The following is a 12,687-nucleotide window of genomic DNA, read 5'->3' as shown; positions in this document are numbered from 1 at the left end:
GGGGCTTACAGAGTCCTCATTTGGTACAGAGTCAATGTGGAGGCTATATACAGGGGTACTGGTACAGAGTCAATGTGGAGGCTATATACAGGGGGTGGTCAGAGTCAATGTCATATCAGAGTCAATGTGGAGGCTTACAGGGGTACCTCAGATTTGGAGGAGGGGTACTGGTCAATCAATGTGGAGGCTATATGCTACCAGTCAGAGTCAATGTGGAGGCTGTATATGGTCAGAGTCAATGTCTATATCAGGGGTACCAGTACAGGTCAATTTCCTCATTTGGAGAGTCAATGTGGAGGCTATATACAGGGGGTACTGGTACAGAGTCAATGTAATATATATGGTCAGAGTCAATGTGGAGGCTATATACAGGGGTACTGGTTCAATGTGGAGGCTCATTTGGAGAGTCAATGTGGAGGCTATATGTACTGGTACAGAGTCAATGTGGAGGCTATATACAGGGGGTACTGGTCAGAGTCAATGTGGAGGCTATATACAGGGGGTACTGGTACAGAGTCAATGTGGAGGCTATATACAGGGGGTACCAGTACAGAGTCAATGTGGAGGCTATATGCTGTCTAATATATATGGTCTAATGTCATATCTAGGGCTTTCCTCATTTGTCTAATATATATGGTCTAATGTCATATCTAGGGCTTTCCTCATTTGTCTAATATATATGGTCTAATGTCATATCTAGGGCTTTCCTCATTTGCGGGGTGTTGCTTAGGGTACTATCTTAAGTTGATAACTATATGATAAGTCTAGTTATAAGGCACTAGTTTTGGGCAGTCTACAGGGATAACCTATGGACTTCTGAGAAGAAAACTGGTGAGTACTGTAGCTGTAGAGTTAAAGGCCTCAAAATAAATGTTCAACTTTACTAAGGCTGGTGTTCTGCTCTGACCCTTAAGTGATCCTAGCATAAATCCTAATTTGATGTTCCGTTGTGTTTATGCAAGCGCACATGTCAAGGGAAGGAGACCAAGTGTCCTGGCAGATTACAACTTGTTCAGAATGAGTCTGACGTAGTCAGGTCATTTTCAGGTCAGTGCCTGGAGGTCAGTCAGAATTGATGTCGAGGGAGTCTGTAGTGGTTTTACTACCAGTCACTGTCTTCCACTATTGTAGTGGCGGTAGGTATGAAGAAGTCTACTTCATAGCTATGTTATCCACGGAGGAGCTAACCTCATGACAGAAGTACTCTAAGTATTGGACCAGTCACACGTGGTGTGATCATGGTTCATGACATCGAATAACTCCTGAACGGAGGGTTCTATTTATTAGTGGCATGTGTAACCATTGGAAGAGTGCAATGGAGATTCCCTTCCCCGTGTTGCACTCTGAGTGACTCCTATGTTGTTATTATCAATAGCAATTTAACTTGTGAGGTTACTAATCCTCTTACTGAGTGTTGCTGGACTGACTGTGGTATTGGTACTGGTACTCAAGGGGTCCAGTTGTCCTACCGATTTATTCTGAAGTGTTATCCTACAGGAATACATGATTAGAGCATTTTAATAGTTGTCTTGTAGTGGCTACTACACATGGCCAGGAATGATGATTGTTGCCATTTGTTTTGGAGGTGGACAAGTCCACTGGACTTCCTTTACGACCAGTGTGGTACACCTCAGTACCGTCTTAGATGTGTTCTAAGATGATCCCCGTCTAGGGGTCTGTCTGCGCCTCACTGTTCTCAAAGGGGAGTTTACAACTAGATTTGATTTATGCTCTGGCGGCCTCGTACGGTGTTGTCCATAGTCTCCACCCCCCCAACGGCCTCGATAGGGCTCATAATCACTATTCCCCCCTTTGTGTCTCGGGACCCCACCACCAGCATGTGGTGTTGGTATCCGAGGCGCAAACTAAAAGCTCGGACCCTATTTACGAGTTGTCAATGGCCGAGTTATTATGAGAGTGGCTGTAACCTTTCAACCAAATCTCCTGGTGTTTGTGCTTCAACACCCTCAGTGGCTGTCGAGGCCTGTCAGTCACCACCGAGTCCGCATGTGGCAACCTCTTCAGTACCTGCAAACTGAGACGAGGATATCGGTCTGTGATATCGCAAAGTGTTTCACCAGTGGGAGTCATCGGGTCAGTTGCTGGACTGACGCCATTAGTGTCATTGTAAGGGTTGACAGTCCCCCACAAAGCGGAAGGTATGTCATCGGAAGCAGAGTATACTCTGCGCATCAATGTTTTTCTTGCTGAGACAGCCGCAGTGTTTGCGGAAGTGTCCGAAGGGCAAGAGAAGTTCATCTCAACTACAGTATTGCACGACTGCAAGAAGGAGGGAAGTTGCTCATTTACAGAGACAGCTGGCTCAAAATCATGACAAGAATGGTCAATCAGATTGGCTGATGGAATGTGTCGAGATATCGTAATATCTCCTTGGATCGGATTCTGCCCCAAGAGGTTTCTAAACATATTTTTCCCAAAGGGTGCTTTCGACAGATACCCCTTGTGAATGACTGCGTTGCAGCTAGCGTTAGGGGACGACAGTGTGGTCAGTGGAGAAGGCACTGTAGCCTGTGACCATACCTGGTTGGTTTTCCGATCCATCAAGTCTGCTCCAAGTAGCAGGGGTACAGTTTAGAGGCTGGTAACATACACAGGGTGAACGAGCGATACATCCTTGAAGTGTAGTTTCAGCATGACTCTCAATGTGAGAGGCGAGGTAGTCTGAGTGACCCCTTGAAGTGTAGTTTCAGCATGACTCTCAATGTGAGAGGCGAGGTAGTCTGAGTGACCCCTTGAAGTGTAGTTTCAGCATGACTCTCAATGTGAGAGGCGAGGTAGTCTGAGTGACCCCTTGAAGTGTAGTTTCAGCATGACTCTCAATGTGAGAGGCGAGGTAGTCTGAGTGACCCCTTGAAGTGTAGTTTCAGCATGACTCTCAATGTGAGAGGCGAGGTAGTCTGAGTGACACCTCGAAGTGTAGTTTCAGCATGACTCTCAATGTGAGAGGCGAGGTAGTCTGAGTGACCCCTCGAAGTGTAGTTTCAGCATGACTCTCAATGTGAGAGGCGAGGTAGTCTGAGTGACACCTCGAAGTGTAGTTTCAGCATGACTCTCAATGTGAGAGGCGAGGTAGTCTGAGTGACCCCTTGAAGTGTAGTTTCAGCATGACTCTCAATGTGAGAGGCGAGGTAGTCTGAGTGACACCTCGAAGTGTAGTTTCAGCATGACTCTCAATCTGAGAGGCGAGGTAGTCTGAGTGACCCCTTGAAGTGTAGTTTCAGCATGACTCTCAATCTGAGAGGCGAGGTAGTCTGAGTGACCCCTCGAAGTGTAGTTTCAGCATGACTCTCAATGTGAGAGGCGAGGTAGTCTGAGTGACCCCTTGAAGTGTAGTTTCAGCATGACTCTCAATGTGAGAGGCGAGGTAGTCTGAGTGACCCCTCGAAGTGTAGTTTCAGCATGACTCTCAATGTGAGAGGCGAGGTAGTCTGAGTGACCCCTTGAAGTGTAGTTTCAGCATGACTCTCAATCTGAGAGGCGAGGTAGTCTGAGTGACCCCTTGAAGTGTAGTTTCAGCATGACTCTCAATGTGAGAGGCGAGGTAGTCTGAGTGACACCTCGAAGTGTAGTTTCAGCATGACTCTCAATGTGAGAGGCGAGGTAGTCTGAGTGACACCTCGAAGTGTAGTTTCAGCATGACTCTCAATCTGAGAGGCGAGGTAGTCTGAGTGACCCCTCGAAGTGTAGTTTCAGCATGACTCTCAATGTGAGAGGCGAGGTAGTCTGAGTGACACCTCGAAGTGTAGTTTCAGCATGACTCTCAATCTGAGAGGCGAGGTAGTCTGAGTGACCCCTCGAAGTGTAGTTTCAGCATGACTCTCAATGTGAGAGGCGAGGTAGTCTGAGTGACACCTCGAAGTGTAGTGTTGCATCGTTCCACTTTTAACCAACGTTTAGTTGGCTTCAAAGCCCTTTTTAGATCATCCAATAATGTTTGAGAGATGAGTGATATTGTTGCACCCGAATCAATTAGCGCATGACAAGTTAAGCAGTCCTCCAGGACTGTTTCCAGGTATTATCGTTTCGATTCGTGTTTAGTGGACATATTCCCCATGAAGTGGAGGGGTTGTTCGCATCGACGTGATGTGTCAATTCTGTTCAAGGTGGAAGCAGATCGAGTTTTCCGATTTTGAATGGGCTTGGCTTTAACGAAGCGTTTGACATTTTTCTTCGCAACCTTTGTATCAGAGTCTATAGACAAAGCCCATGGGCTTGTTTCTTGATCAAGCGGGCCCTGGATAGGGTCTTGAATGAGAGCAGGAGAGATTTGAATTTTAACGTCCTTGCTATGGGTGTTAATTCCTGCGGACCTGGTGTCCGGTAATTCCCCGTCTAGTCCTTGTGACTTATCTTTTACCCTTTTCTCAAATGTTTCTCGCTTTAGTTCTTCACGTAGTGGAACTTCTGGAGAACATTGGTCTACGTTTTGATCGTTTTGTTACCCTTGTGCTCTGACACTTTGTGTGGTTTGGGTGCAGGAACGTAGTGAACAGGTCGATTGTAGCGGTAGTCGTTTTGGTGGCGACATACTTTACAGTTAATTTGACCACGGAGGTTATTGGAATCATGGTTTCATGGTAGAAACTGTTGTTATGCGTCATCTCTCAACGCTCCAATACCTCATAATGCACCCTCTAACTGGAGTGAGTGCTCCTGGTCTAACTTCAAAACCCAGTGGTCAGGGCTCTTAGCGTTGCGAGCTGTGCTTGCAAGCTCTCTGAGTTGTAAAATAGGCAAGCCAACGTGGGAGGCAGGGCCCAAGTAGGTAATGAAGGTAGGATGCATGTTCGACAGGAACATTTGTTTGAATGGTAACAGCTCTTCCATTCCTGTTTCAGTGAGTAGGCCAAAGTAAGCTGAACGAAGCCTATGATAGTACACTTGTGGGTGTTCGTTCGAGCTTGTTTGACCGTGTTAGCCAGTGAGCTATCGTGTTTGCGAGTTGCAGAACCACTGAATTCTAATTTCAAAGCTGTGGCAAGTTTAGCGTAGTCATTTAGCACGTGTTGCTGTTGTAGGCGAAGGAACCTTGTCACGTGTCTATTCGACGTTCGCTTAAACAGGTAAACCTTGTCAGAACCCGTAGCGTTCGGGTAGCCATCCAACGCGTCCTCTATGTCAGCTAGGAACGTCTCAGTATCGTTTGGCTGACCTGGAACGGGGTCAAAGGTGGGGAAATTCTTGACGAGTTTGTCAAGGTATTCCGCGTCAAGCGGGCGGCTTCATCCTGTGGGGAAAGTGGGGCCAAAAGGCCAAGAGGAGAAGCCAAGCTTTGGCTTTGTTGGCCAAGAGGCGCCATATTACTCAGTGCCGAATGGCCAAGAGGAGAAGACTGAGGGACACTTAATGGAGGCAATGTCTGAAACCTATCGTCTTCACTCCTTTGAGTACAGGGCTCCGGTTGCTTGGATGGATAGTCACGCTGTGGAGCGTGACCAATCTGGATTTCTTCCAGATGGTACCAAAGGGTGGTATTCTGCTGCATTGCAGAGTCCACTTGAGCGCTTAGAGTACTGATTTTGGACATGTGAGTGTCGCACTTGCTCCTTTCGGTCTCAAACTTATCTGTCATGGTTTGCAGATAGAGGTCTTGAGTACAGAGCGAGAGATTCAGTGATGAGATTTCTTCCGCTTGCTAAGAAATCACGATTTCCATCTTCATCACCCGAGTTCTCTCATCATTCATTTGGTCAGCGAGTTCAATGAGTTCTGCTGATATGTCATCCAACTTAGTCATTGTGTTCACTAATTGGTTGTCTTTGGTCTGCAGCATTTGGACTAGAACATTGTTACCTTGAGTAACGTTCGACAAAACTGCCTGCATGTTATCAAATTGCGCGCTCCTGTTTGTAGATAACTCGACAGATTTATCTAGTTTGGACTGGACTACATCGTATTTAGTTTGGGCTAAATCGAGTTGTTCCTGGAGACAACGATTTTGTTGGAGAGTTTGTGCCCGTTCATCGTCGTAAGTATTTGCAATTACTTTTAATTGTTCAGATTTCAAACGCCGTTCCTCGACTAGCAGAATGTTTTAATTTCCTGCTTTTGTCAATAGTTGCTCAGTTCTCTCCACCTGCCCCCTCATGTTAGCCATGTCTGGCACGTGCATCAGCTGTGCACTGTGGTATTGGACCGATGCCACATTTTTATGGCGATACATCAGTGCAAAAGTGGGGAGAACCGTCACAAAGCCTGTGTTTGATGGTTGGTTTTGGAGAGAGTTCGCAATTTCGGCTGCTATTTCGCTAATGGCATAATTAGGGTTGGTATCGCTGCTGGGGTCAGAGATCAATCCTTTTATGGGTGGAGGTTCACTAATTAGAGGAGGAGTGGTGACCATCTCCTTTGATAGCTTGCACATTATTAGAAACATTTAGAGGTAAACGTTTTCTATTTTTTTCTAAGTTTGGGTTTGGAATTCATTGGAAGCTGCAAAGGCAAGTTTAATCTATTTATAGATGTTGACAAACCATCAGTACCGTACCAGTAATGTGGAAGTTGGACGAGAATGAATTTGCAAGAGTAAATTAAATGAACTAATCAATGCCAATGATTAATCCTATCTGGGTGTTAAACTTTAATAACCTGAGATGTTGCTTCATCCAGTTTAATATGAAGAAGTTTAAAAGTGTCTCATTTGATTGGAAGAACATTAAGGTATGTTCAACAATTTAACTTATTAAATTGAATGAGACGATAATCCATACAATCTCCATTGATTGGATATCATAAGTGTAAACAGTAGTTCAAATGTTGGGAACATTCAACACTGTGGTACACTTCTCCCTAAGGCCAAAGCCACATGGGATTCCCGCTGGGGCGGGACCTCTGTCAGTACTGGATTACTGAATGGTTTTTGCGAAAAAACAAACTTTACTGATTGATCAATTTAATGATAAATCAGACCTGTATAGGCTATTTAGGAATGAAACTTTAATTAACCTGAGAAGTTGCTTCATCTAGGTTAGTTTGGAAAAAAATTACAATGTCTTATTTAGAAAACTCCTCAATTTGGAAATTATTTACAAGATCTATTTGAATGTAAGTCTGGCAATTTCACTTATTAGTTCAATTTGAACAAGACATTGATATCAGTCTGGATATCATAAGTAATGACTTGAGTGTGACCTGAATCATTCTTCATTAAATAATTTTCTAGGGGACACTTCAGCGGTCAGATGATTGCACACTTTCTGAAATCAAATGGAAGTACCAGGGGCGGGACTTCTGTTCTGCAAGGCGGAGGAATTTCAACTTGGCACAAGAAAACAGAAATAGCTATGTTCCCTTGTTAGCTTTAGCATGTGTTAATAATGGGATATGATAAAGGGTGAGTCGGTCAAGGATCGATGCAGACAAGGTGGTAGATTGTACGACAAGCGACAGGTTTATTCAGAGTGAAGATATCTGGTACGGCGTATATACGGGCCCCTCTGTTGGCTCATCAGAGACTAGCAAAAAGGCACTTGCTAACAGTGGGTACAAGCTTCATATACAGAACAGAAAGTAGTTTGATTTCTAGGAGATCGGATCTTCGGATTGGATCAGGCTGGGGTGTAGTCATCCGGCATTGGCTCTGTTGTCTGTCCGTCATCGTAGAATCCTGCCATGCCTGTTCTTGGTCGTCACACCATGTTCAGCTGAAAAGGAGATCTGGTGTGTGCGCTATCTTCAGTCACTAAGTCTAGGCTTTCTGCCAATCTGTGGGTGTCTTATCTGGGTGTCCTCGGCAGCTATGTGTGTACTGTATGTGCGTCGTCCCTGTCTTCTGGGGTCAGTGTGTAAAGTGTGTGCGTCCCTATCTTCAGGGGAGTTGTGGCCGAACTGCCGGCTAGCACCTGTGGCTAGGAGTATCCTGTTGTGACAGTGTTCTGGATGATTTGAGTGAGTGTGTGTGTGAGAAATATCCTGTATGGGGCCCAACCTGTTTTACTTATGAAAATACGTTGTCTCAGCTATAGTAGTGCAATGTCACCTACATAGGAATTAATAGTAATGTAATATCACCTACATAGGAATTAATAGTAATGTAATGTCACCTACATAGGAATTAGCAGTCCTCTACAAATCCCTCTCTTCACATCTCCCCAGAGACGTGACACAACCTAACTAGATTCTGATACAAAAGAAAACTTTTCCCAAAGGGGCTATGAAAAAGGCACAACATTAAAAAGAAATGGATGTATATGTATTACCACTAAGTTCTCCACTCAATCCCACTATGTACTAAGTTGGCTACCAGCCACCTAGGAACTTACAACCCTCATTTAACAATTGCGGAGAACAACAGCTCTAAGCTATAAGTAAAATGTTTGTCCACATAAGCCAACATTTTCCAGCAGGAAAAAGTTGTGATACCCTCTCTTCACATCTCCAAAGAGATGTGACACGCTCTAATGGGTATTCTCCACCTCATCCTCAAACTCTGGCAGGTCATTAGCAAGCAGAGGATACATCTGGGAAGGGGAAGAAGGGTCAATAGCTCTGGAGATAACTCTAGCAATAAGGGACCGGATACATGGAATGCAACCGCAGCCGCACAACACTAAAATGGCTGCAAAAACTAAAAGATGGGTCTCATGCTCCATACCGTTATCTCGCACCTGGCTCCTGTTATCTAACAAAAGACCGCTTGTTCTCGCAACCCCACGCTCTGAATGTGCCCTCCCTTCTGTATTTTCCCAGCATGAGAAAGTTCCATGTCCCTGATACTTTTAACAATGTTTCAAATCAGCTAGAGAACATAACACATACACACATCCACCCAAGGCAACAGCAGATAATATTCAATCATATATATGGTAATGGCTATAATGTAAAATAACCCCAAGGGTGTGAACAAAAATGAACAACAGCTCATTCAAAAGCAGAACAAAAGAAAATGGTGTGAAATTTAAGTCCCCCTTTTGACACTCATTATCCTTTATTTCAGCAGTCATAGCATTTCATGAAAATAATAAAAAGTGTATTATTAATAACAAGTGATATATGTCTATTGTTATATGCGTTTCCCCCTTTTGACACCCACAAGGGTGTCACTTATCAAAAACAGGATAAAACTTTATTGTTATTGACATGTAAGATGTAGGATAAAACTTTGGTCATGGAAAACAGAGGAAAGAATTATTAGAAACCATCTGGTCCTCTCAGCTACTCCTATCCTGTACCAGGTGGGCTCCTTGCCACCCAGGGACTCTAAACCTTTACAACAGGGAGAACAAACATACTGGAAAGAAAACCTATCATAAAAATTTATAACAAGGAACTGTGGTGGTGTAAAATTATTCTACTACCTCACCCACAGCATACCATGGGTCATCCTCAGTCAGTCCCATCCTCTCCTGAAAGCATGCTTCCGTATCGGCATCTCCAACTGGAGCATCAAGCAAAGGCAACATGCCTGAAGCCTTCACCATATCTGTAACATATTTCTTAGAACACGGTATGATGCAAGCAGCACATCACATCAATAACAAATAATACAAGAATTAGGGTCAGAAATCCAGTAACCATCATATCAGTGTACTTACCAAACCAGGCCAAGAGAACAGACTCCTCCACCCCCCCTGTGGACCTCATCTTATCAGATAGTGCATCAAGCCCGCCCTAGATATCATCTGGACTGGTATTATTAGGAATATACGTGCAACATTGTTTACCGAACATCTTGCAAACGTCCCCCTGACTGGCAAGAAGCATATCCAAGGCAAGTCTATTCTGTCTGGAAACCCCAAATGTGGCCTCAAGCTGTTCAGACATACCAGTGAGTGCATCACGGGAGTAATTCACAAAACGCTGTTGATTATAGTAGATATAATTAATCCATGCAGTCTGTCTAGCATCCACCATGGCTGGACCCATAGTAGGTAGTAAGTGCCAGAGTCCATCATTCCTACCCAAGGCCTGAAACTCATGAGGAACCCCCACTGGCACACCCAACAGGTTAGTGTTTATGGCAACTACATTCTCTGTCCATGGAGCGCTACGTCTATGTCTCCCATGGGATGGAATGTTTTCAGGTCCCCTGGATACAGAACCCAACAGCTGTTCAGCAGTAACATCAACAATGGTCGGTGGAATTATCAAACTGGTCAGACCACACGTACCTTGCCATTCTCCTCTAAGAATGGGTCTCAGCACTCTTTTGGCTCCACACATCTGCCAGACCACTTAGTTTGGTTTAGGCCTGTAACTGGCCAAGTGGAATTAATGGTTATGTTACTACTGCAATCAGCTTCAGGCAATCTCCCATAATCAATGCCATTACCTGTACCCGTGATGCAACTGCAATTTCCCCCCCCATGCCTCAACACCCCAAATGGCCCCATGAGGAGGTACTGCAGGAAACACAAGGCTCAAAGAGGAACAGAGGGTTGAATTGGGCTTAACCTGGTAAAAACTTCTCAGAATACACAACCACCCCTCTGTTTCTCCTGCAGCAAATGGGTGTGTAGCCAGAACAGGTCTAGCATGACTACAAATAATACAGTCCTTTCCTCTCAGGGTTTTAGCTGTGTACCTCATATAAGACAGCCACAAATTGTCCCTACTATCAAAACCAGTCTCAGTTCCTAATTGATCAATAGCCGAATAGTCTCTAACATTAATTACCTGAATGGTATTTTTAACACAGTGGTGGTAGAGGAGTGTGTCCGGTTACCTCTGGTCTTGGCAGTACCTTAATAGAAAACACACCCATCATGTCTGTCCTCGTCCTTTGTAGTCCGAGGGTGTGAGTGCCTGCATCAGAGAGCTTAATAGTTTTGATGGTTAGTAGGATTTCATCACCTTTACAAAGTTCAACATTGCTCCCAGGTTTCCCCATATCATGGAAAACCTATCCACCCTTGTGGGATCCCCCATGCTATAAGGATACCCTCTTCTCCAATCCTAGAACTGTCCGAAGTCGGTTATCATGTAATCTCTACTCTAACTTCTTGTCTACATTTACATTTACATTTAAGTCATTTAGCAGACGCTCTTATCCAGAGCGACTTACAAATACCCAGATCAAGGGATCTCTTATGCTTATTTTGGAACAAAATACACATCACTTAGCCAGAGCCAGACACATCTTCACTTCTATGAACAAAAACAGGGGTGATAGGACAGGTAGGGTTACTTCATTCGAGAGTTGGCCCCCGGAATTCTGTTAATTCCAGTTCTTCTCCCGAACTCTGTTTATAGTCCAACAGTGAAAAAGTGTCTTACCCTTCCGCCGTGCGATATGAATCTGGGTAGCGCTTTCAGCTAGCTGTCACCAGGGGTCATCTATGGTCCCCAAGCCTCTGGGACTGGATTGAGTGACTTCACCTGTAGTTCACCTGTAATGCATAAAATCCTGGACATACAGGCTTGGTTAACAAACAATTTCTCATATGTTTTATCTGATTATATCTTTAACTTCTATGCCCAATTGTTAGCTTACATATTTTTTTATTTTTTTTAAATTATTAGTTTCTTATCCAATCGGCCCCATCCTATCCTAGACCACATTTACCCATCCCCCCCTTTTGATACCTGGCTCTGCCCAGGTAACAACCTTACCTACTCTAAATCATGACTTAGGTAAGATTAGTATATTATCCTTATGTCTGACATCATCATGAAGGAGCGCCCCCATCATTTTCCACATGTCCAACTCTCTCCCCTGTCTCCACTCAGCAACTGTTATCTTTGCCTGTCCTGCCCCCCCCCCCCCCCTTTCCAAAACCTCTCCTCTGCTCTCCAACCTTCAAGGTCTCTGCAGGGCGGGGGAGGGCCCCTCCGTCTGCCTTTTCCCCTATCTGTAAAATACCATGTCTCTGGGAACGTGGAAATCCCCTTAACCCAAACGTTTACGACAAAAACAAAACCTAATAATTATGATAATCCCCTCAAACTCAAATAATTTGTCTCGATGTTTCATGTTTTATTCGTGTTTCTCCAAATTGTCTCCCCAAAAATACTTCTTAGATACCCAGCCATTAGACACACAAACAACTGTGATAAACGTGCACTGTCCCTTTAACATAAAAACCTCAGCCTGCAATCCCCTCTGCGGGCCTTTCATTGTTCCCCATAATGAAAACAGATTCTAATGTTAGTCTACCTTAACCTCCTGTTTAATTTCAGTGGTTTTATCTGAACAATCAAACCAAAATCAATAACCGGGAAGAACTTGTGTAAACTAATTAAAAGAACAAAATCAATCTACCTTATTTCTCAGCACTTGGTTAGAACACCACTCCCGTCTTACATCGACCACGCCCGTCGCCCCTTACCTAGTGTATATCTTATCTATTACTCAGTGGCTCAATTAATGTTTATCGTAAGTATGTTCAGATGTTGATTATGTAATTCTACAATATTAGTATAGTTCAAACCTCATAATATAACTCTACACACAGAATTTTACGTTAATAGAGTTTAACACCTTTTCCAACAGTCATGCACACCCCCTCAATATTCTATGATATTACTCTCATCAGCAAGCCTGAGACTTTTTCAACATTCTCACCGGTACCAGCTCCACAAATCTTCATTTACGCCCGTAAACTTCAATTTACACCAGACACACACAAATCTTCATTCTCCCCAGCAAGCAGACCAGTAGGAGATGCAATAGCCCCACCTTCTGTCCATTCTCTGTACAGCTTCTCACCCCGTCTCCTCCACTCCTTG

General features: G+C 44.2%; 1 long non-coding RNA gene across 1 annotated transcript; it reads right to left on the bottom strand.

Moving 5' to 3' along the window:
* Nucleotides 1–7,388: 7,388 nt before the first annotated feature.
* LOC135569390 (uncharacterized) lies at nucleotides 7,389–12,214 on the bottom strand. The gene is made up of 2 exons (XR_010462983.1): nucleotides 8,032–12,214; nucleotides 7,389–7,999 (listed from the first exon to the last, which is right to left on the bottom strand). It is a non-coding gene; the product is annotated as an uncharacterized LOC135569390 (long non-coding RNA).
* Between the last annotated feature and the right edge of the window lie 473 nt (nucleotides 12,215–12,687).

Source organism: Oncorhynchus nerka, linkage group LG3 (assembly GCF_034236695.1).
Source record: "Oncorhynchus nerka isolate Pitt River linkage group LG3, Oner_Uvic_2.0, whole genome shotgun sequence".
Lineage (NCBI taxonomy): Eukaryota > Metazoa > Chordata > Actinopteri > Salmoniformes > Salmonidae > Oncorhynchus > Oncorhynchus nerka.
This window is presented reverse-complemented; position numbering and strand designations above follow the sequence as displayed.